Genomic DNA, 21,693 nt, shown 5'->3' on the forward strand with positions numbered 1-21,693 from the left:
TGAAGTTGGAGGTAATAATAGTATTTAAAAAAAACTAATGATAATAATAATACAAATAATAAATTAAATTCATACAAGTATCTCAAAGTGCAACAAAACAACAGTAAAAACATTTAGAAATACAAAACTTCTAAAAAATACACTTAAACCATAAAATAATAATTACAAAACCTACAAAAGCTAACAGCCACAGTCAGACTTACATTGAAATACAGCTTTAAACAGCTTTACTTACGCCCCCACCCCTATGGAAGTGGGGGGCCCTCCCTTGGTGTGTGCTCTGATATCTCTGTCTGTAACCTGCCCCCCCAGCTCTGTGGGCGCTTTCAGCTTTATTGCTGTGCCAAGTGATTTGAATTAAGGGATATGACTCATTTGACCCAAAGATTGCAAACCGAGAAGGGCACATAATTTAATTCAACATCAATGTGCTTCGTACAGAGCTGTAACATAACACTGAGGGAGAAAACAATTAAATGATCTGTCTTGCGCACAGGCCAGTTTCTTAAATTATTTGTTTCTCCTTCAATGTTTCTTTGGCTCTGTGATGTTTTTTTTTCAACTCTTTATTTATCAATTTTTCAAACATATTCAAATAAAAAAACAAAGGAACAATTTCTGGGGTAGAACTGACAAATTAAGTCACAATAATTCTAGAGATTTGCTGTTGATTGAGTAGTAAAAAGATTCCATTTCCTCCATCATTGTTCAAATATGGCAGCTTTCAGGCTCAGATAATAATACATTTTTTCTATCAAGTAGATTTCCACCATAATCTTGGGATTGGAAATTTTACACTTAAAACACTAAAACCTGTTCGAGTATCACGACTGTGGTGTCCCAAAAGGGGCGTACGTTTACACATGTCCAGAAAATATGGGAATGGTTGGCATTGATCTGATCACAGAGTCTACAGCATTGTTGTGGGGATTTTAACTGTTTACTTTTAATATTGGGAGTGATAAAAAATCCTGTCAAATTTTTCCATCCAAATTCCCTCCAGGTTCTGCAAGTAGTGTGTTGCAACAGGCAGATCAATTGCCACTCATCCTCTTACAAGATTTAATATTTTTGCACTATGTGCCTCCAAATTTTGATTGTAAAAGCAATTATGAGGAAGACTGGGTTTTCTTGCCCGAACTCATCTGTGTTTGGCATATATTATAACTAAGCTCTTCATGTTTCCATTTTCATAGTATTCTGGAGAGCACCATTAAGCAATATATCTCAGTTGGGCTGGGCAGGGCAGGGCAGGGCAGGGCAGGGCAGGGCAGGGCAGGGCAGGGCAAGGCAAGGCAAGGCAAGGCAAGGCAAGGCAAGGCAGGGCAAGGCAGGGCAGGGCAGGGCAGGGCAGGGCAGGGCAGGGCAGGGCAGGGCAGGGCAGGGCAAGGCAAGGCAAGGTTATTTATATAGCGCTTTTCAGTAACGAGACACTCAAAGCGCTGTACATACAATTACAATACAATCACAAAGAACACAGAAAAACAAATCAAATTCTAAGAAATCTAAAAATCTATGAATCCTTCTGAGAAATCTAAAAATCTCTGGTCAATATCACAATGATACAGATAATATTAATAATCCTTTGGGTTTTACTGGTAAGACCTGGTTCTAAACCAATCTTTCTAAAGAGGTAATTATATCATTAAGTCCTCTATGTAAGGGAAAGCATCTTGTGCTAAGAAATCTCATCATTCCACTGAATTCTAACTAGTGAAGCTGAGTCACTGGTACAAAACAGCTTTAATCCACTTTTTCAGGTGCTAGTAATATATTACTTTTACTGGTACTGAAGTTGAACTAAGTAATTAATTAAGAAAGCTGGGTTATTGGTGTAAGAGCAGCTAAAGTCCAAGTTACTAATAATGTTTGGTTTTCGCTGGTAAAATCTATGAAAAGTAATGAAATCACACATTTAGGTAAAGTAAGATAGGAGGGGAAAAAAATCATTCTTCAGACTCTATTCTTAGCAGAATAGAGTCTGAAACAGTACAAAAAAAAACCTCAGCAGGAGTAAGCAACACACACATAAGTAAAGATTCAGCAAGGGTACGGTGGAATCTTGAGGGTGTGAATATATATAAGTCTGAGTGTGTTTGCAAGAATTAGACTGTCAACACTGATAGAAGCGCCGTTGTCCTTGAGAAGAGAGGTGGTAGGGGAGTGCTGGGGAAGAGCGTCGTGTTTATATAACATCCAGGAGATATTTTGTCGATAGCCAGTTAGCAGATGTTGCCAAGGCCACATTGGGGAGCCAGATTTAGAAAAACAATAAAAGTTGTGGTTCAGATAGTTGTGAATTTCCAGCCACCAAGAGTTTTACTGGTATGTCTCAATTGCAAATCCAAATAGCCAAATTTCTGGTACTTTCCACATATCTGGAACGTACAACTTCTCCAAGATTATATCCTTTTACCTCTGAGTCCAACCGCTGCCAGGCTGCGATTCTGTTCAAGAATCGTGTCCAGCTTGCGATTCTGCTCTCTTAACATTTCAGTCTGTGTTGATTGCTCTACAGACTCCATCCAACATCGCAGGCAGCTTTGGAATGCTTTGAACAGCCGCCCACATTTTGCGAATCACTCGATAAGCCAGGTAACCACCAACTCCAAAAAGCAGAAATCCTGTTATCAAAAGTCCAAATATGTACACATTTTCTACGTCCGCGACCGACATTGTAGTCAGGCACACAATCTTCCACTGCTGCCAAGAATCCATTGTGTTTCCAGAGAAGAACGTCCCGCCTGGACAAGAGGGTCTCCTTTACCCTGTCTTCCCGAAGGAAAAATAAATTTTGATCAATTAGGTTGAGAGTCCAGCTGACCAAATCCATAATTTACAAGTTTGGAGGATATGCAAAGCGAGGCTCTGAGAAAAATACAGACAAAAGCAGAAGCAGGGATCAGCAGGGAGGGAGGGAGAGAAAATGCGTGTGTCTTCCACCAAGAGCAAGATAAAAAAATACTTTTCTTTCAGATTTGGGAGTGCAAGCTCTGCTCTCTCCGTCTCTAGCATTATAGTTTTGAATTTCACTCTGGGCTTTGCTCCCTGACCCTCTGGGATGCCAGTAGGCAATGAGAGAAATAAATAAAGTAATCTAGGTAATAGGTTTAATCTTATTCACCTCTATTCTTGAGCTTAGATCTATTACTAATGTTGATCATTTTGTTAGAACCTTCAGTATCGCGTTATTAATCCTGCAATAGTTAACTTTATATAAAGTGTTTGTTTCTTGAGTTAAATAGACCCCCAAGTATTTAATGTGACCTGCTCCCCCATTATGGTTATACTTCTTGTCAGGATCTGCCATTTTGGGTTTTGTGTTTGTTTACTTTTCTAGTTAGGTCGTTCTCATGTGCTCTCTGTTTAGTAGTTATGCTCATTTATGTTTATTCTCTGCCTAGGTTCTTGTATTTGTTTTCCTAGTAGTCCTGTGTTCCTTAGTTTTATTAGTTCATTTTCCCCCATGCTTAGTGTTACTTATTTTCTCCAAGGTTAGTTATTAGTATAGTTCTCTTGGTCAGTCCCTCATGTTTCACTTCCTGTCTGGCAGTCAGTTATATTCTGTTATTCAGTATTTTTGTTCTTTTACTTAGTTCTTTCCACATCCTTAGATTGAATTTCTTCAAGAGTTACTATTTATGTTAGCTTATGTTTAGGTTTTCTTATCCCTGGTCCTCCCAGTTAGTTTAGTGTTTGTTTCCCTTAGAGTTGTCACTAGTTTAGTTTCCCCTCCTGTCCCTGCGTTTCCCAGCTCACGTAGCCATAGAAACATACCCCCTCAGTTCCCTACAACCGGGCCTTTACACCTGCCAGCAATCATCTGATTACCTACCTCTCTCATTCCCTTTGTTTCACCATTGAGTTCGCTGTATATAAGCTTACCGGTTTTCCTTTTTTCCCGTCGCCTCGTCTTTCTATCCACCTGTCATGCTCCTGCCAGAGACCTGCTATTTTCCTGAATCCCTGACTTTGTAGTTCCTGTTCTTTTCCGTTGCTTGAAAGTCCTATGTGTCTTCGTTATTTGGACCTGAATTTCTAGGCCTGTGAGAACCTGCACTTTCAAGCTTTCAAATTAAAATATATCTCAACCTATCATGTGGCTCCCAAGTATCTCCCTGCATGCTGGTCCGACTCCACTACCAAAAAATCTGACACTTCTGTCTAGTTAATTTGTTAGATTTATAATTCACAAAATATTTGGGTTTTAGAGATTGTACTAGTTGTCTTCCGCTTTATCTGGGACCAGGTCGCGGGGGCAGTAGACTCAGTGGAGACGCCCAGATGTCCCTTCCCCCACACACCTCCTCCAGCTCCTCCGGTGGGACCCAAGGTGTTCCCAGGCCAGCCAAGAGACATAGTACCTCTAGCGTTTCCTGGGCCATCCTCTGGGCCTCCATCGGTGGGACGTGCCTGGAACACCTCCCGAAGAAGGCGTCCAGGAGGCATCCGATATAAATGCCCAAGCCACCTGAACTGGCTCCTCTCGATGTGGAGGAGCAGTGGCTGTACTCCGAGCCCCTCCCGGATGGCTGAGCTCCTCACCCTATCTCTAAGGGAGTGTCTGGCCACCCTACGGAGGAAGCTCATTTCAGACGCTTGTATCTTAGAGATCTTAGAGATATTTAGCCTATATCCAGATTTTTCTCCAAAATCTTGCAGTATTGTTAAGAGCTAGGGAAATGTAAAAATTGGATTCTGTAGATATATTAGGATGTTGTCTGCAAAGAGACTGCCTGTTCTTCATATGCTACTAATGCGCCTTCCAACTCTTTGCTTTGGCTATTATGTTGAGCCAAAGGTTCGATAAATATTGCAAAGAGGTCTGTTAAACCTCCATTTATTTTAAGTCTGGCCGTCGGCTTATAGTATTAGGCTTGCATGCACACTATAAATTGATAATTGAAACTCATCTTTTTCATGACTGCGAAGAGGACCAGCTAACCCTATCAAAAGCCTTCTCTCAAGGCCTACAAAAGCTGTAGGGATAATCTGTTCTTAATTAACTTCATTTATAATATGTAATGTGTGACTTACGTTATCTTGTGTTTGTCTTGTATAAATCCCGTCTCGTCTTCATTTATCAAATCTGGAAGGAAAAGTTCTTATTTTTTGCCAGTTATTGATGTGGATATTTAATAATCTGTCATGCACTGCCTTTTTGGAGTTGTGTTTTATTTTTGTTCTCTTTAGATCTGTGTTCTCCAGGTTTTGTCATTTAGTATTGTTTGTTTTCTCCATCAGCAGTCTAGCTTCGATTGTTGTAATCAGTCACCTTCCCTCAGTTTTTCTCTGCAACCCAATTCCACACCTGTTATCATTTTCATCTGATTACCTGTCAGCCTTTTTCATTGGTTCACACTCTTGTTCCTTCACTCCTCAATCAGTTTCCGCAGAGGGTCGGCTCCTTCTCCCCTCCTCAAACCAACGTTGTCGCCTGCCATCCAAGCCAGCAGCAGCCTCTGCTAAGCAGCCTGTGCCAGCTGTGTCTAGGGATGAGCTCTCTGCATATGCAGCTAAGCTTCCGTGCCTACCAGACCAGATAATGTAGGCAACCAGAAGGGGTAGAATCCTTGCCAGCCTCAAAGCCTCTAGATCGCCGGCCCTGAGGGTCCTCTACACTCCGAGGCCGACCTCCAGATCGCCGGCCCCAAGGGTCCTCTACGCTCTGAGGCCGACCTCCAGATTGCCGGTCCAGTGGGTCCTCTTCGCTTCGCGGCTGACCTCCAGATTGTCGGTCCCAAGGGTCTTATATGCTCCTCGGTGGACTACTGGACCCCCTGCTCAGTCGCCACAGGCCGCCCAGACTCCTGCTCAGTCGCCGCAGGCCGCCCAGACTCCTGCTCTGCCGCCGGCTTCCTGACGAGCCACCTCGTGGGTTCTTCTGGTCCCGTCGCCGGCCTCCTGACAAGTCACTTCGTGGGTTCCTCTGGCAATGCCGCAGACTTCCTGACGGGCCGCTTCGTGGGTTCATTGGTTCACACTCCTCTTCCCTCAGTATAAATGTTTGGTTATTTTCATTGTTCCTCGCCTGGTCCTCTTGTTACCCCCCGGTTTTTTGCTGTTCTATGTCTCAACTTAAGATTAGCTCTGGACTCCTGAGTAAGTTCATTTTTCTTGTCATTAAAAGAGATATTCAGAGAAACTTACCATGCTGCTCCCAAGCGTCTGTCTGCACTCCGGTTCCGTTCAACTACACATTATGAAAATAATCAACACTGAAAATAAAGATTGGCCGGTAAGATTCACAGTCTTTTTTTACCCTCTTTTGGTTAAACAGATAGGACAGCTTCTTTCCATGATGGGGGGCTCTCTTTTAAGTGTTGAATTAAATTTAATAAGACTGAACCAAGTTCTTTTCTAAAATACTTGTACCACACATAAGGAATTACATCACTGCCTGGACTTTTGTTTACATTCAGTCTGTTTATAGCCTTATCAAGTTATTTTCTTGTGATTGGTGAAGTCTTACCTGAAATGCACTTTGTGAGCTGCTAAATAATGAGTGTAATCTCTTTCTAATCAATGAAGATCCCTACAGACATCGCATAGATTTGCCTCCTTGATCAGGGAAATGAGATCCAAAGACTTGTTGTTTTGGTGTTTTTTTTAAACTTGTTGTGTCCTTTGTGTAATTTAAGAATTGCATTCCAGTCACCCCCACAGATCATGATTCCTTCACTCAAAAAAGTAATCTTTTGAAATAATTTAAAGAATTTTGTATTACCCTCTGGAGGTGCATAGACATTGCCTAATGTTACAGGGTTGCCATTAACCTTCCCTTTAACTATGACATATCTGACCTCTTCATCTCTCTCCTCCTCCATCTTTTCAAAGTTAACAAAGCTCCTCTCCTGCTGCTATTCTTACATGAGCTATAACAGGAATTTAAATAGCCAAAGCTTTCACATTTTTCATGTTCATTAGACATATGAGTTTCTTGCAAAAAAATTACCTGTACTATCCTTTTTAAGTTTTGTCAATACCCATCTTCTTTTTAGCGAATTGCCGAGCCCATTTACATTTATAGATATTATTTTCAAATTACTTAATGACATAATTTCTTCTGTGATCGCTTTCCCTTAGATCTGGTTTCTGTTAGTTGTGTCACTCTGTCTGGTCCCTTGTTTACCTTCTGTTCTGTGCTTATCTTGTTAATTGGTCACACTCCCTCTGTCTCCCTGCAGCCCTGATCCACACCTGTTCCAGGTTCCTCCTGATTACGTGTCTATCTGCTCTATTGTTCTCACTCAACTTCCCTCAGTTTATAAGCTCTCTGGTTTGCATATTTCTCCTGTGGTCTTCCGTTAACACTTCGTTACCTATCCTGTGTCTTTGCCCTGGTCCAGTCCTGAGTTCTCCTATGTCTGTTGCCTGGATTTTCATGCACCTGTTACCAACCTGTTAATGTTGTTTTACACCTGCCTATACCTGGTAATCTGTAAGTCAATTTTTCTATTGAATCTTTTTATCAACTCCATTCAATCCTGCATTTGCCGCTGCTCACGTCCCTAGTTCCAACCTGTGTTTTGCTTGGTACCCTGCCTGTGTTCCCTATGTAAGTGTTTATCATTTATTATTAAATCAGTGTCAACTTACCATGCGGCTCCCGTCCTCCTGCTTGCACTTACACGTGCTGCGAAGAGCAGCGCACGCCAGGCTAAAGTGGCGGTGGAGCAGCGAATGGCAAGGGAGCAGCGATCGCCATTCTGGGGTTTGAGGATGGCAATTCCTCTTTCAGGAACCTACCTGCAAGCTTCGTCTCTCCATTAGCCTCTTCCGCACGCCGCAGACGGCATCGTAGGCATGACGCTTCAGCGCCCGTCTCCACTGTAGGTCGGCTTGACGCTTCAGCTTCAGCTCCACCTCCAGCTCCTGCTTCAGTCTTCACTGAGGGTTCTACCAGTGCTTCAGCTCCTATCTCCGCTGGAGGTCAGCCAGATGCCACTTCCTGTTCCTGTTCCGAAGGGATCTGAGGATGAACCGCCTCCACTTCCTGTTCCTGTTCCGAAGGGATTTGAGGATGAGCTGCCTCCACTTCCTGTTCTTATTCCGGAGAGGTTCGGGGATTAACCACCTCTCCTTCCAGTTCCAGAGGGGTTGCAGGACGAACCGCCTCTCCTTCCTGTTCCAGAGGGGTTGCAGGACGAACCGCCTCTCCTTCCTGTTCCAGAGGGGTTGCAGGACGAACCGCCTATCCTTCCTGTTCCAGAGGGGTTCGAGGATGAACTGCCTCTGTCTTTAAAACCCCAAAGGCTCTGCCGCAGGATCTGTCTGTTAGGGTTCCGTTTGTTTTTATTTTCCTTAGATTTGGTTTCATTTAGTTTTGTCACTCTGTCTGGTCCCTTGTTTATGTTCTGTTCTGTGCTTATCTTGTTAATTGGTCACACTCCCTCTGTCTCCCTGCAGCCATGATCCACACCTGTTCCAAACTCCTCCTGATTACGTGTCTATCTGCTATATTGTTCTATTGTTTTCACTTCCCTCAGTTTATAAGCTCTCTGGTTTGCATTGTTCTCCCGTGGTCTTCCGCTAACACCTCATTACCTAGGGTGTGCAATATTATTCGGCCCCCTTGCGTTAATACTTTGTAGCGCCACCCTTAGCTGCATTTACAGCTGCAAGTCGCTTGGGGTATGTCTCTATCAGTTTTGCACATCGAGAGACTAAAATTCTTGTCCATTCTTCCTTGCAAGACAGCTCGAGCTCAGTGAGGTTGGATGGAGAGTGTTCGTGAACAGCAGTCTTCAGCTCTTTCCACAGATTCTCGATTGGATTCAGGTCTGGACTTTGACTTGGCCATTCCAACACCTGGATACGTTTATCTGTGAACCATTCCATTGTAGATTTGGCTTTATGTTTTAGATCATTGTCTTGTTGGAAGATAAATCTCCATCCCAGTCTCAGGTCTTTTGCAGACTCCAACAGGTTTTCTTCCAGAATGGTCCTGTATTTGGCCCCATCCATCTTCCCGTCAATTTTGACCATCTTCTCTGTCCCTGCTGACGAAAAGCAGGCCCAAACCATGATGCTGCCACCACCATGTTTGACAGCGGGGATGGTGTGTTCAGGGTGATGAGCTGTGTTGCTTTACGCCAAACATATCGTTTTGCATTGTGGCCAAACAGTTCAATTTTGGTTTCATCTGACCAGAGCACCTTCTTCCACATGTTTGGTGTGTCTCCCAGGTGGCTTGTGGCAAACTTTAAATGAGACTTTTTATGGATATCTCTGAGAAAGGGCTTTCTTCTTGCCACTCTTCCATAAAGGCCAGATTTGTGCAGTGTACGACTGATCGTTGTCCTATGGACAGACTCTCCCACCTCAGCTGTAGATCTCTGCAGTTCATCCAGAGTGATCATGGGCCTCTTGGCTGCATCTCTGATTAGTCTTCTCCTTGTTTGAGATGAAAGTTTAGGGGGATGGCTGGGTCTTGGTAGATTTGCAGTGGTCTGATACTCCTTCCATTTCAATAGGATTGCTTGCACAGTGCTCCTTGGGATGTTTAAAGCTTGGGAAATCTTTTTGTATCCAAATCCGGCTTTAAATTTCTCCACAACAGTATCTCGGACCTGTCTGGTGTGTTCCTTGGTCTTCATGAAGCTCTCTGCGCTTTGAACAGAACCCTGAGACTATCGCAGAGCAGGTGCATTTATATGGAGACTTGATTACACACAGGTGGATTCTATTTATCATCATCAGTCATTTGGGACAACATTGGATCATTCAGAGATCCTCACTGAACTTATGGAGTGAGTTTGCTGCACTGAAAGTAAAGGGGCTGAATAATATTGCACGCCCCACTTTTCAGCTTTTTATTTGTTAAAAAAGTTTGACACATCCAATAAATTTCATTCCATTTCACGATTGTGTCCCACTTGTTGTTGATTCTTCACAAAAAAATTTATTTTTATATCTTTATGTTTGAAGCCTGAAATGTGTCAAGAGGTTGAAAAGTTCAAGGGGGACGAATACTTTTGCAAGGCACTGTACCTCCAAAACCCATCATGACCTCCATCCTATGTGTCCTATGTAATCTCACCATCTTTTTCTGGTGGTGCTCCCCTTCTTATGAATCAGTGAAGTTGTCGCATTGCATGTCCTTGGCATGGAACTCGTTTAGTCCTCTTGTTGTCTGTGTCTTCCAAATGATAGGTATACTTGTGTGCAGGGTGTTTGAAATCATATACCACTGTCTTTTAAGCTTTTCTTTACCGCTTGGTATTCCCTGTGCCTTTTGACAATCTCAGTGGCATAGTGGTAGTCAAAATAAATTATATGGTTATTTAGTTGAATCTGCCCTCTTTTCCAAGCTTCTTTCAATACAAATTCTTTAGTTGTGGGTTACTGAAAGTTACTCTCAAACGAGAGGGCTAGTAATGGATTGAACCACCATTTCCCCTTTTCTCCTTCATCAACTCCAAAAGGTCGAATGTTGTTCCTTCTGGATCTGGATTCAGGATCTTTCAGTTTATTTTGAATGGACTTTTGACGTTCAATACTCATAACTAGGGTTTCAGCAAGCTCCACTTCACATGCCCCACACGAGACTCTGCTTCATTCACTCTTTCTACAAAGCCGTGTGGGTCCTTGGTGACATTATCGAGTTTGTTGGCTATATCCTGGCACACTGAGTTGATATCTTTCCTCAAGTTGCCGTTGTTTTCTTTTATTTCAGACTTGTGGCCTAAAATAGCCTTTAGCACGTCATGTGTGGTCGTGCTAGCATCAGGGCTAGCATTTGCTTGTCCTGCCACATTGCCAGTTTTTGTCGAAGAGATGTTCTTTTCTTGTGCTTTGGGCTGTATTTAGTCTTCTTGGCCTCAAGTTTATTTCTTCTCCCACTTTTTCCGTGTGAGTAATTTTTAATATTCCCGGTATTAACGAGTTTAAAGCAGGAATGTTGATGAAGTGTTGGGGAGCAGTCACCTAGTGCTTCTGTATTCTATATTCATGAAGACAAACACACTAAAAAGTTAGCACTGCTGTTCTGCGGGTTTTACACAGGCAATTCAATTTGCACCTAGTTTGTAAATTAGCTTTGTGCACTCAAACCAGCTTGCTTGTATATTTGTACACGGAAACCTTTTGAAGTTTAGGGTCTAGGTGACTAGCTGATTGTTTTTTGTTTCACAAATGAAAGACTGGGGATCACACACTTCAAAAACTGTACCTCCTGAGGTATCACAGACTACAGGATTTTCCAGAGCCCCTGAGAACCTTGCTGGCATGCTGTACTCTACATGCCTAAATATGTTTACATAAATGCTTTATGTCTTTTGCCAGAAAACTGAAAAAAATCCACACAAAAATGGTTTTTAACAGACAATATCAACCTTTATCAATAAAGATGTAAGGCCCCAAATCCAATAGAAGATTTTTGTGGTCTGCTAATAAATAGATCGCATAAGAGTTCATAGAGGTTTATTGGGAGTATAAAGAGATTGTACGAAGAGGAATGATCAACAATCCATTTCCGGGCGCTCCATCCTTGAGAACTGTTATGTCAGATGACAAGTATTATCTTGGAGGAGAAATTAGGTTGTACCTATGTATACATTTTTTTTCCCCAGGTCCAACTCAAGTCTTAAGCTTGTCGTCCCAAGTCAAATTCACATTTCAAGGCTGTAAAGACTGACATAAATGGTCATTAATTTGATGCTTACTGTTTAGCCTGTCCAGCGACTACATTCAAATGTTATGAATCATGAATTTAAATCTGGGCACTACTTGTTTTATTATCATTAATCACATGGACATATGAAATTCGTTTTCTGTTTAGAACTCTTGACTGTTATGAACTGTTTTGAATTGTTTGGATATTAAGTGGCCATGCGTATCAAATGTAATTTTTTATTTCTGTTGAAAGAAAACTAATGTAAATATGTAAAGGTCTGTGAATTTTTGATTTCTGAAATAATGGAACAGGAACCTTTTATTTTCAAGAAGGGAAAGTATCATAATAATAATAATTATTATTATTATAATACATTTTATTTACAATGCAATGAATGATGGTGACTCAAGTTTAACAGTGAAAGAATATGTCGGACATATGCTATGTTCTGAAGTTACTTAAACTCAGCAGTGAGCAGTTTTGTAATAAACCATCATTTCTGATGGATGTTCCGAAATAAGTGACAAGTAAACATTAATTCACTGTCATATAAAAATGTACATAAATGAGGAAAATTAGCTTTTTTGTTTTTAGGATATTGATGACGTTTTATCTCCTTTAAGACAAAAAAAACAAACAGCACTTAGTAACACTTAGGAACTTCAAATATCACTATTACCCCTTATTTAGCAATGTACCCACAAGCTGTTGTTGGGACCGCAGAGTTCATAACGTGGAGTCACACATTATGAACTCTGGAAACACAGAAATGCAAAAGGTTGTTGTTGCTGATCTCATCCGTTTGTCTCCAAATGAGCGGGATGCTTTAAATCAGTTTGACCTTGCCGCATGTGATGAGAGGATTCAGGAGTTGGTAAACTTCATTAAGTATCCGATTAGAGATGCTCTGATTTCAGATATTCTTTGTCAGCTTACCTTGTTGTATCAGCAGAAATCACAACTAAGAAGCTATGACCCTTCATAGAGAGAATGCTGTAAAGCTTGAGCTCTCAAAAGCTTAGGAGAGGATGGAGAAAGCTGAAGCAAAGTTAGAGGACCTGAAGGAAGATGAGCTCAGGAAAGCTTCATCTTAAAAGGGGAGACAGACCCACACCTCTCAGGTACCTGATTTGCATTTTCACTCATAGCAGCTGCAGCAGGAGGCAGACTCAGACAACAGGTATCCAGTGCCTTCAGAGTCTCCCCTTCCTAAACTTAATCCAAGTATTCAGCTTACTTCCACAGACCCTAACAGAAGTGTTGGAAGTCAGAGGGTCTCCAGTGGTGTCCTGCCACCTCACATTGCAGTGAACAACCACCAAAATGACCGAGTGCCGGACTCAGCATGCACAAGAGGTCCAATTGGGAGGAAGGAGCACCCTTCCAAACTGATCTGCACCCCTCTCCCTTCTGACTCTGTGTCGACCCCTAGGGGCCAGGAGAGACGCACATGGTTCTCAGGTGACTCAATACAACCTGACCCACCACGACATGCACAAGTCCACTCATTAGAAAGCTCTCATTTAATTAATGATAAAACTCGCTTGTTTGGGAAACAACAGCTAAGAGTGTTCATGTGTTCACAAAAACCCTTCCTCCAGAAATTAGTGACAGTTATTCAGCTCTTTGTCAGGCTCTAAGAGAAGAGTTCTATGTTTACAGAGACGAAGCTGCTGCCACTATTAATGCTTTGGCAATTCTACAAAAAGTGGATGAACCTCCAAGAGAATATTTCCACCGTTTGAAGACAGCTTATTTTCAGGGATGTTATGCTCCAGGTCTTGAAGAAGACCACACTTTTAAGTCTTTGTTTCTTCACAACCTCCATGAAAGTGTGCAGTATGACGTGATCTTGCATTGCATAACAGAGAATCTCTCCTTGCAGGAAATTCGCAGGTATGCTCATGTGGGTATGCTTGTGTGGGAAACACGTGTCTGTTCAGACAGAGCAGGAAAAAGCAAGGTTTGTGTTGAAAATTCAAACTGAGAACAAGAAAAGAAGACGAAACTAAGAAAAAGCAGAAAGTCAGTTCCCAAGTGATGCAACAGAACCAGGAGGGTGGTAACTGGCGCCAGCCAAAACCCAAGCTGCCAGACAAAAGACAAACACTTTTTCACAGTGCAACATCGAACTGTAAGGTTGGTGGTAAAAAGTGGAGTCACTCCAAAGATGTCATCACAAAGGAGGAGTTTGAGATGATCTGCAGGTGTGTTATAACTGAGATAACGGCGTTCCTAAAAGACATGGTAAGCCGTTGCAGTCCAGAATCAACCCTGTAAAATCTATCAAACTAGATATGAAGATGGTAAATTATTTCCAACACCCTATATTCTGTTTTATTCTTTTTCTTTCTTATGGTTTTGAACTTGAGAAATTATTAAGGTTTTAAAAGCAGTATTATGGTGCAAAAATTATTATAGGATTGTTTTTCTTTTGTTTTTTTACAAACATGTTATTAGTGTTAGTCTCTGCCCAAACCTGCCTCACTCCTGTCCAAACACTAACCTCTGAACCAAAAATGAACTGTTGAACTCTGCCTGCCTACAGGAACCCAGTGACTCTTTTCACATGGCTCAGGACTGATGGTTAGCCCCAAAGACTGTGAACTTCATCCCATTCTTCGGAACTAAAGGGGGGAATTTTGGTACCCCATCCATGGGTTACAACATTAAAGGCCAGTTAGAGTTTTTCTGGAATTTTCAAAATAAATCACAGTAAGCTTAGCCAGGAACAGAAGTAACAGTGGACTTCCTGTGACATCACTGTTGGAATAAAAACCCTGTTTTCCAACAAACAGACCTCTTTCACACAGGTCCCCAGCAGAGCTGGAAGGAGAGACAGCGCTAATGTCTCTTGCTGGCAAGCAGACATAACTCTTCAAAGTGGATCCAGAGTGACTATGATCAAATGCAACAAAGTTAGGTAATGATTGGCTGTGCAAGTATCCGGTATTCATTCATTCATATAAAGGGTGTAATAAGACAAGATTAACTTGGCTTTTCTTCTGAGGCCTCCAGAAGCAGCCATAATCTAAGTTGATTCCCCACAGCCTGGAAAAGAAGGCCGGGAACTCATCGCATGCCTTCCTGCATGCACGTCCAGGTAGCGAGAGCTACCCTGCCGCATTGTGGCCACTCAAAGAGCCGAACATGCCTTTGTCATATGGTTCGGCCAGGCCAGCTAAAAGCCCTTCCCCACAGCTACGGAGGTTAGCTGCAAGCCAACCCTTTGTTTACCCACACGTGGATGTTTCCTCAACGCCCAGGACAAATTTCCCTCAGCACGGTTCACATAAAGAGCTAGTGTTAAATGTTCGTTTAATGACGTTTGTTTTTGTTTGTGTTGAGAAACGTAGCTACAGTAAGTGCTAGCAGACTAGGACTCAGCTAAGAATGTGTTCTGTGTTTAAGAGAAACTTTATTTAAAGGGTGGTTTTTAAACACAGAAGATCGCCGATAACTTGCCATCCACGCTGATGCATTTCAACCCCTTTATTAGTGGTATTTTGAAGTTATGTGTTTGATTCTGGTAACCAGTTATAGGCTTCTTTTGTTAGCTCGAATCGCTAATAGTAATAATAATAATAATAATCGCTCAGAACACGTGGTTGCCCACTTTATGAGTCAGCTGAAGGTCATTTACCCAGAAAGGTTGTTAGTTTCGAATCTAGAAGAAATATTTCCTTAAATATTATTTTACTAAAATGATAACTAATTAAACACCATTAAGACCCATTCATCCAAAAGGCTTGGTTCTTGTTCAAACTAATATTTCCATAAATATTATTTTAATAAATAAAGGTAGCTAATTAAACACCATTGAGACCCATTTATCCAGAAAGGTTTGGTTCTTATTTAAAATAATATTTCCTTAAATATCGTTTAGTTTGTTGATCGAAATATGTTTGACTTTGAGTTGTCTTATTTTTGTTAATAAATTTTTGTATTTTAAGAAATTGTGTGATTCATTCTGTGTGTGTGCAGAGTTTTGCTGTTCAATAATGCCAGAGCTTAGCTCATCCCTTTCAATTTTGTACTAATACCACCGCCTTATTGAGCTGGTATTCACAGGACATCCCTTAACAGACCTGAAATATTGTTTAATAAAATATTAAAGTATTAATATTAAATAATATATTCATAATCACAACACTGTTCGTAGTCTCTATGGTAGATGTACAGACAGAAGGGCACTGGTAATGTCTATTAGTTCCATTCCTATATTGGTTTTTAACCCAGATATTCATTGCAGCAGACCCACTAATTTGTCAGGTAAACAGAAGGGCATTAGCTCCTAGAACAGCTACCTTTCCAGCTGAAATCAGGTATACTGAGCTAGTAGTGTTGCTTGTATCCAACATGTCAGTTCTAAGTTGTGTCTGGCTAAAGGCTAAGCTGCCCGGTTGCAAAGCATGAAGCATCATTTGCATCCTCTCTCAGAAAGTAGTACATGCCTCCTCAGCAGGTGGCCATGCAGTTTTCTTTCCATAACAAGCTTCAAAAACCTTCCGCTGTTTCATACATTATTGAACCTTATAATCTCCATCAAAATAAAAAAGGCCTCCATTGTAGCACATGAAGCCAAAAAATTCATTTTGCTTTTCTGGAGCCTAGAGATGTGCATGAAACCATTCCTAAACTACAACAATCAAACTAATTCAGAGCAGAATATGTGCATTCCTGTCTGTGGTTTATTGGCAACTCCAGGTCAAGTCTGTGTCTTTTGGTAAGCAAGCCAAGTCTTCAGTGATCTTTTCAAATGAGGTATTGCTGATTTAGTAAAAATGTTACAAGCATCAATAATCAAAAAATTTGAATAAATTGTTCTTTTAAGTCCCATCTTTTAATTACATGTTTTTATCATGTGAATAAAAAATTTAATGATGAAATTTTTTTTTACACATTTTTACCTAGGTTGCTAATAAGTGTGGATAATGCCATAAACTAACTTTGTTATTTACATTTTGAATGTTCATTTGACAAAAATAAGTTACAGCAGATTTATCAGGAAATCCATAATGCCGCTTTGTTAGATGAAGATTGATTTGACTTTTCTTTCATGCAGAAACATACCCATTAGTTAAGTCGGAGGGAGAAGAACTTTTTGAGTAGAAAGGATGTCCAAACTAGAAATTTGCATGTTTACCTCTTTTTAACCAGTTCCCCTATTTGTCAATATATTTGTTAATGTGGACTTCACCGTTCCATCATGCAACATAAGCCATATTTACCGCTTACGTGGCCTTTGCTACTTTTGTGCGCTTCATCCTTTTCCTTCTCATGAGGGTCACCTGGGGCCTCTTTAACCCTGCAATAAGGAGCAGCAATCTGGGCCGTGACTTGGTGAGCCAGCTTCTCAGTAGAGTCCCTTTGGGAAACCTGCCGGAACATATTCAGTTTATGTTAAGGAATCTGCACTTACTTATATCTAATACCTAAACTCTTAAGTTGACTTTTTAAGTCAGCTTTAAGGCAATTCGTAGGACAAAATTTTCATTCATTCATCTTCTATACCACTTATTCCATAGTGGGTCACGTGGGAGCTCCAGCGGTCTACGGGCGAGAGGCGGGGCACACCCTGGACAGGTCGCCTATCCATCGCAGGGGAACACAGAGACATACAGGACAAACAACCATGCACACACTCATTCACACCTATGGGCAATTTAGAGAGACCAATTTACCTAACAGTCATGTTTTTGGACTGTAAGAGGAAGCTGGAGTACCCGGTAACAACCCACGCATGCACGCGGAGAACATGAACATGCAAACTCCATGCAGAAAGACCCGCACTGTTTCTCTTTTTCTGCTACTATGTAACATATATTTGTCACCTTCAAAAACTAGCGATTAATTATTTTCTCAGTCAAATGTTGAACACTTTGGTTGGTTTGTCATTACATTTGGTATAATACTTAGCATATAAGAAAAGGAACACAACGGTTACAGTCAAATGTGAATATCCGGTAACATTTGAAAAAAAATATATAATAATTTTGATCTTTACCTCAAGCACATTTTGGTTATGCAGCAGGTCAATGATGTAAAGCATCAGAATGGCCACCTTGTTTAATTTGCTCCAAAAAAACACAGCACTTCAATCATTTAAAAATGATTGAAATGCTGTGGCATGACATTGACCAGGACATTTATACCTTCCAAAGTGGCTAAATAAAAAAATGAAGAAGAAAGGGTAACAATTCTTAAAAAGCTATGTAAAAAAAAAAAAACTCTTTGCAAGCTATAGCAAATACTTGGTGGTCTTAAATGTCAATGATTTCACAAGCATATACCAGATTTAGGGTACATTACTTTTTCGCATAGTCAGGTTGCCTAGGGTAGATTTTTCCTTTAAGAACTGAAATCATTATTTGAAAACTGCTTTTTGTATTTACCTAGGTTATCATTGTGTAACATTTAAATTCATTTGATGTTCTGAAATATTAAAATATGGCAAAAAGCAAAAACAGAAGAAATCTGTTTGGAGGGAAACATTTTTTCAAAGCACTGTATTTTAATGGCAGCTTTGTATTTGCAAGTTGTTACCTACTGACCCCGCACCCCACCCCCACCACACCCCCCCGCCCCCCCACCCCACCCCACCACACCACCCCAAAAAAACACTTCCCTATTATTGTTAATGCACACTGAAAACAGCCAAAGAGAAATCTGGCAATGTTTAGAGACGGAAGGGCCTTGCTGATGTCATTGTTGTTGCCTACTGGGCTTGATGTTAAATGTAGCGAGGGTAACATTGTTTGTGTTGCTGAACCTGCTACCCCCGCTCCCTCCCTTCCTTTCTTTGGATCCTATGCCTTGTGCTATGCCTTCTTCCTATGCTTATCTTTATCATCTCACACAGTGATCATTGATTCTTCTGAAGCAGACAGAAGTCACATTTTAAATTTATTTTTGTCTCCTTGTGAATATTTTTTCTTTGCTTTCGTTTTGGTATTTTCTTCACTCCACATTTCTAGGCCACCTTCTTATTTTTCTTCTTATTTGACAATCTACACAATAGAATGAAGTTCAGCGACTCAATGTATTGGAGTTCCATAATTCAAAGCTCACGCTGAATCAAACCCTTCTGCTGTTGAATTTTCTTAAATTCCTTAACTTTTCAGATTCCAAATTCCTCCCCCTTTCGGTTACTTACCAATGGCCAACTTCATCAACTTATCAGCTATACATATATATGTGGACACATATCACATAAATTTATGTCACTTCTTTTTCATTCACTAGCCACAACCAAACAAGACAAAAAGATACAAAACAAGGCTTGATGGAAAAAACAGAAACAAGAAAAGGTATACACAGTCATTGACATTTTTTAGTCTTAAAATTTGTACAAATGCATTTCCAAGGCTCTGGGACTCCAGTGAACCACAGTAAAAGGCATTATCCACAAATGGAGAAAGCATGGAACATTGGTGAACCTTATTAAAATTGATCCAAGAGTACATCACTGACTCACCCAGGTCATACAAAAACAAGTAACATCTAAAGTACAGCAGAGTTTTATTACATCAATTAATGATGTGACATGATTTTATGTTCACGATTTAACAATAAAAATGAGACTGGGCTAAGATCTCATCCATGGGTGATGACCCCCCAGAAATATTTTGTTGACTGCAGAGACAAAAGTGGAACTTTTGGGAAGTCATGGCTACCATTACATTTGGCATAAACCTAACATAGCATTAATGCAAAACATCATATCTACTCCCAAGCATGATGATGGAAGTGGAATGACCTTGGGCTGCTTTGCAGATGACCTGGATAACTTGGTGCAGTTTGTGACATTAACCTTAAGAACACTTCGGTTATGCAGAAGTACAATAATCAGTGACAGAACAGCTAGTTCACTTCTGAGTGAAAAAAAACCTTAAAAAGGTGGTACATGCTAAAAGGTCCCTCAACAAATTATCTAAAAATAGGATGGGTCAAAATTACTCCACATGGCTCTAAGACTAGCACAAGAAATCATTAGATTTAGGGGGAAATTACTTTCTCCACATATAGCCACATTGATTTGGATAACTTCACTACATTGATAAACAAAATGATCTTTTATCTGATATCAAAATGTGTTAGATGCTTAAAAACATTCAAGTGTTTCAAAAACAGAAAAGATAAAACATCCTTAAGGAAACAAATAGTTTTTCACACTTTAACAAAACTGAAAGTTAGCAAATGAAATACAGTATTAAGTACTACTGCACGCAATCCAAATCTAAGTTCTCTATTTCCATGACTTGCATTTGTCAACTTAGTATACACCTTAGCACTAATCCATATGTACACACAAGGAATTGAGAGGGAAATCCTTACCAGTTGACCCCACACATTTGTTAGGTTATGCCCCTTGTGTCCTTGCAGACACACATATATGATGGTCACACACAGGAAGGTTCAGCCAGGATGTGAAAACAACTTTGTGAAATAAAAGGACGGCACAAACTGTTCTTGTTGGGAGGGTGAGGGCAGAGCTGGGGCCTTTAAAAAAGAGGGACAACTCAGCACTTCTGATAGCAACAGAGTGATCCTAGGACAAAAAGCCAAACATGAAACAGAGTTAACCAGTTCCACAATGCCTGTTACTGAATGGTATAGAATGGTTCATGAATGGACTAGTGATGTCTGCAGACAAACCTCTGCCACCCGATGCACTTGATATATACACTGATATACAGTGGGGAGAACAAGTATTTGATACACTGCTAATTTTGCTGGTTTTTCCACTTGCAAAGCATGTAGAAATCTTTATTTTTTATCATAGGTACTCTTCAACTGTGAGTGACGGAATCTACAAAACAAAACAGTTAAAACAAAAATCCAGAAAATTACTTGTGTGATTTTTTATTTATTTGCATTTTATTGCATGACATAAGTATTTGAAACATCAGAAAAACAAAACTTAATATTTGGTACACAAGCCTTTGTTTACAATTACAGATATCAGCCGATTCCTGTAGTTCTTGTACACACTGCAGGAAGGATTTTGGACCACTCCTCCATACAGATCTTCTCCAGATCCTTCAGGTTTCGGGGCTGTTGCTGGGCAATACGGACTTTCAGCTCCATCCAAACATTTTCGATTGGGTTCAGGTGTGGAGACTGGCTAGGCCACTCCAGGACCTTGAGATGCTTCTTATCGAGTCACTCCTTAGTTGCCCTGGGTGTGTGCTTCGGGTCGTTGTCATCCTGGAAGACCCAGCCATGATCCATCTTCAATGCTCTTAAGGAGGTTGTTGGCTGAAATCTCCTGATACATCCATACTCTCTTGAGGTGATTGACTAGGCCCTGCCGTGTAGATCTGGGCTGATCCTTCACCTTCCTCATGATCATTGATGCCCTACGAGGTCAGATCTTGCATGGACCCCCAGACCAAGGGAGACTGACCGTCATCTTGAACTTCTTCCATTTTCTTATAATTCTTATAATTATGCCAACAGTTGCCTTCTCAGCAAGCTGCTTGGCTATTTTCCTGTAGCCCATCCCAGCCTTGTGCAGGTCTACTATTTTATCCCTGATGTCCTCACACAGCTCTCTAGTCTTGGCCATTGTTGAGAGGTTGGAGTTTGTTTGATTGAGTGTCTGGACAGGTGTCGTTATACAGATAAGGGTGTTCAAACAGTTCAAAGATTTCAAACAAGTACAGTTAATACAGGCAATGAGTGGAGAACAGGAGGGCTTCTTTAAAAACAACTAACAGGACTGTGAGAGCCGGGACTCTTACTGATTGTTAGGTGATCAAATACTTGTGTTATGCAAAAAAATGCAAATTAAATATTTAGAAATCACATAATGTTATTTTCTGGGTTTTTGTAACAATTATCTAGCGGCGCAGAAACTAGACAGAAATGCCAAAAACAATGCAAACCTGTTGATGTAATAATATTATTTAAAACACACAGTACGGTTATGTCCTCAAGGTGTCATGGTGTGCGTTTGTGGGTAGGACCAAAGTGCAGAGAAGGAGATGCCAGGAGTCAGATGAATAATGGTAAGTCCGAGATTTATTGTTCTTCACTCACGGACCAGGCAGGGAAACCAGAACCAGGCCAGG

General features: G+C 40.8%; 1 long non-coding RNA gene across 1 annotated transcript in view; it reads right to left on the reverse strand.

The window, feature by feature from the left end:
• The window catches only part of LOC124868866, a 28,012-nt gene extending 7,931 nt beyond the window's left edge, over positions 1–20,081 (reverse strand). Inside the window, exons 1-2 of the long non-coding RNA XR_007038415.1 lie at positions 19,955–20,081; positions 16,849–16,996 (exon numbers count right to left, since the gene is read on the reverse strand). This is a non-coding gene — a long non-coding RNA (uncharacterized LOC124868866). The remainder of the gene's footprint in view (positions 1–16,848; positions 16,997–19,954) is intronic.
• Between the last annotated feature and the right edge of the window lie 1,612 nt (positions 20,082–21,693).

This window comes from Girardinichthys multiradiatus, chromosome 5 (genome assembly GCF_021462225.1).
Source record: "Girardinichthys multiradiatus isolate DD_20200921_A chromosome 5, DD_fGirMul_XY1, whole genome shotgun sequence".
Lineage (NCBI taxonomy): Eukaryota > Metazoa > Chordata > Actinopteri > Cyprinodontiformes > Goodeidae > Girardinichthys > Girardinichthys multiradiatus.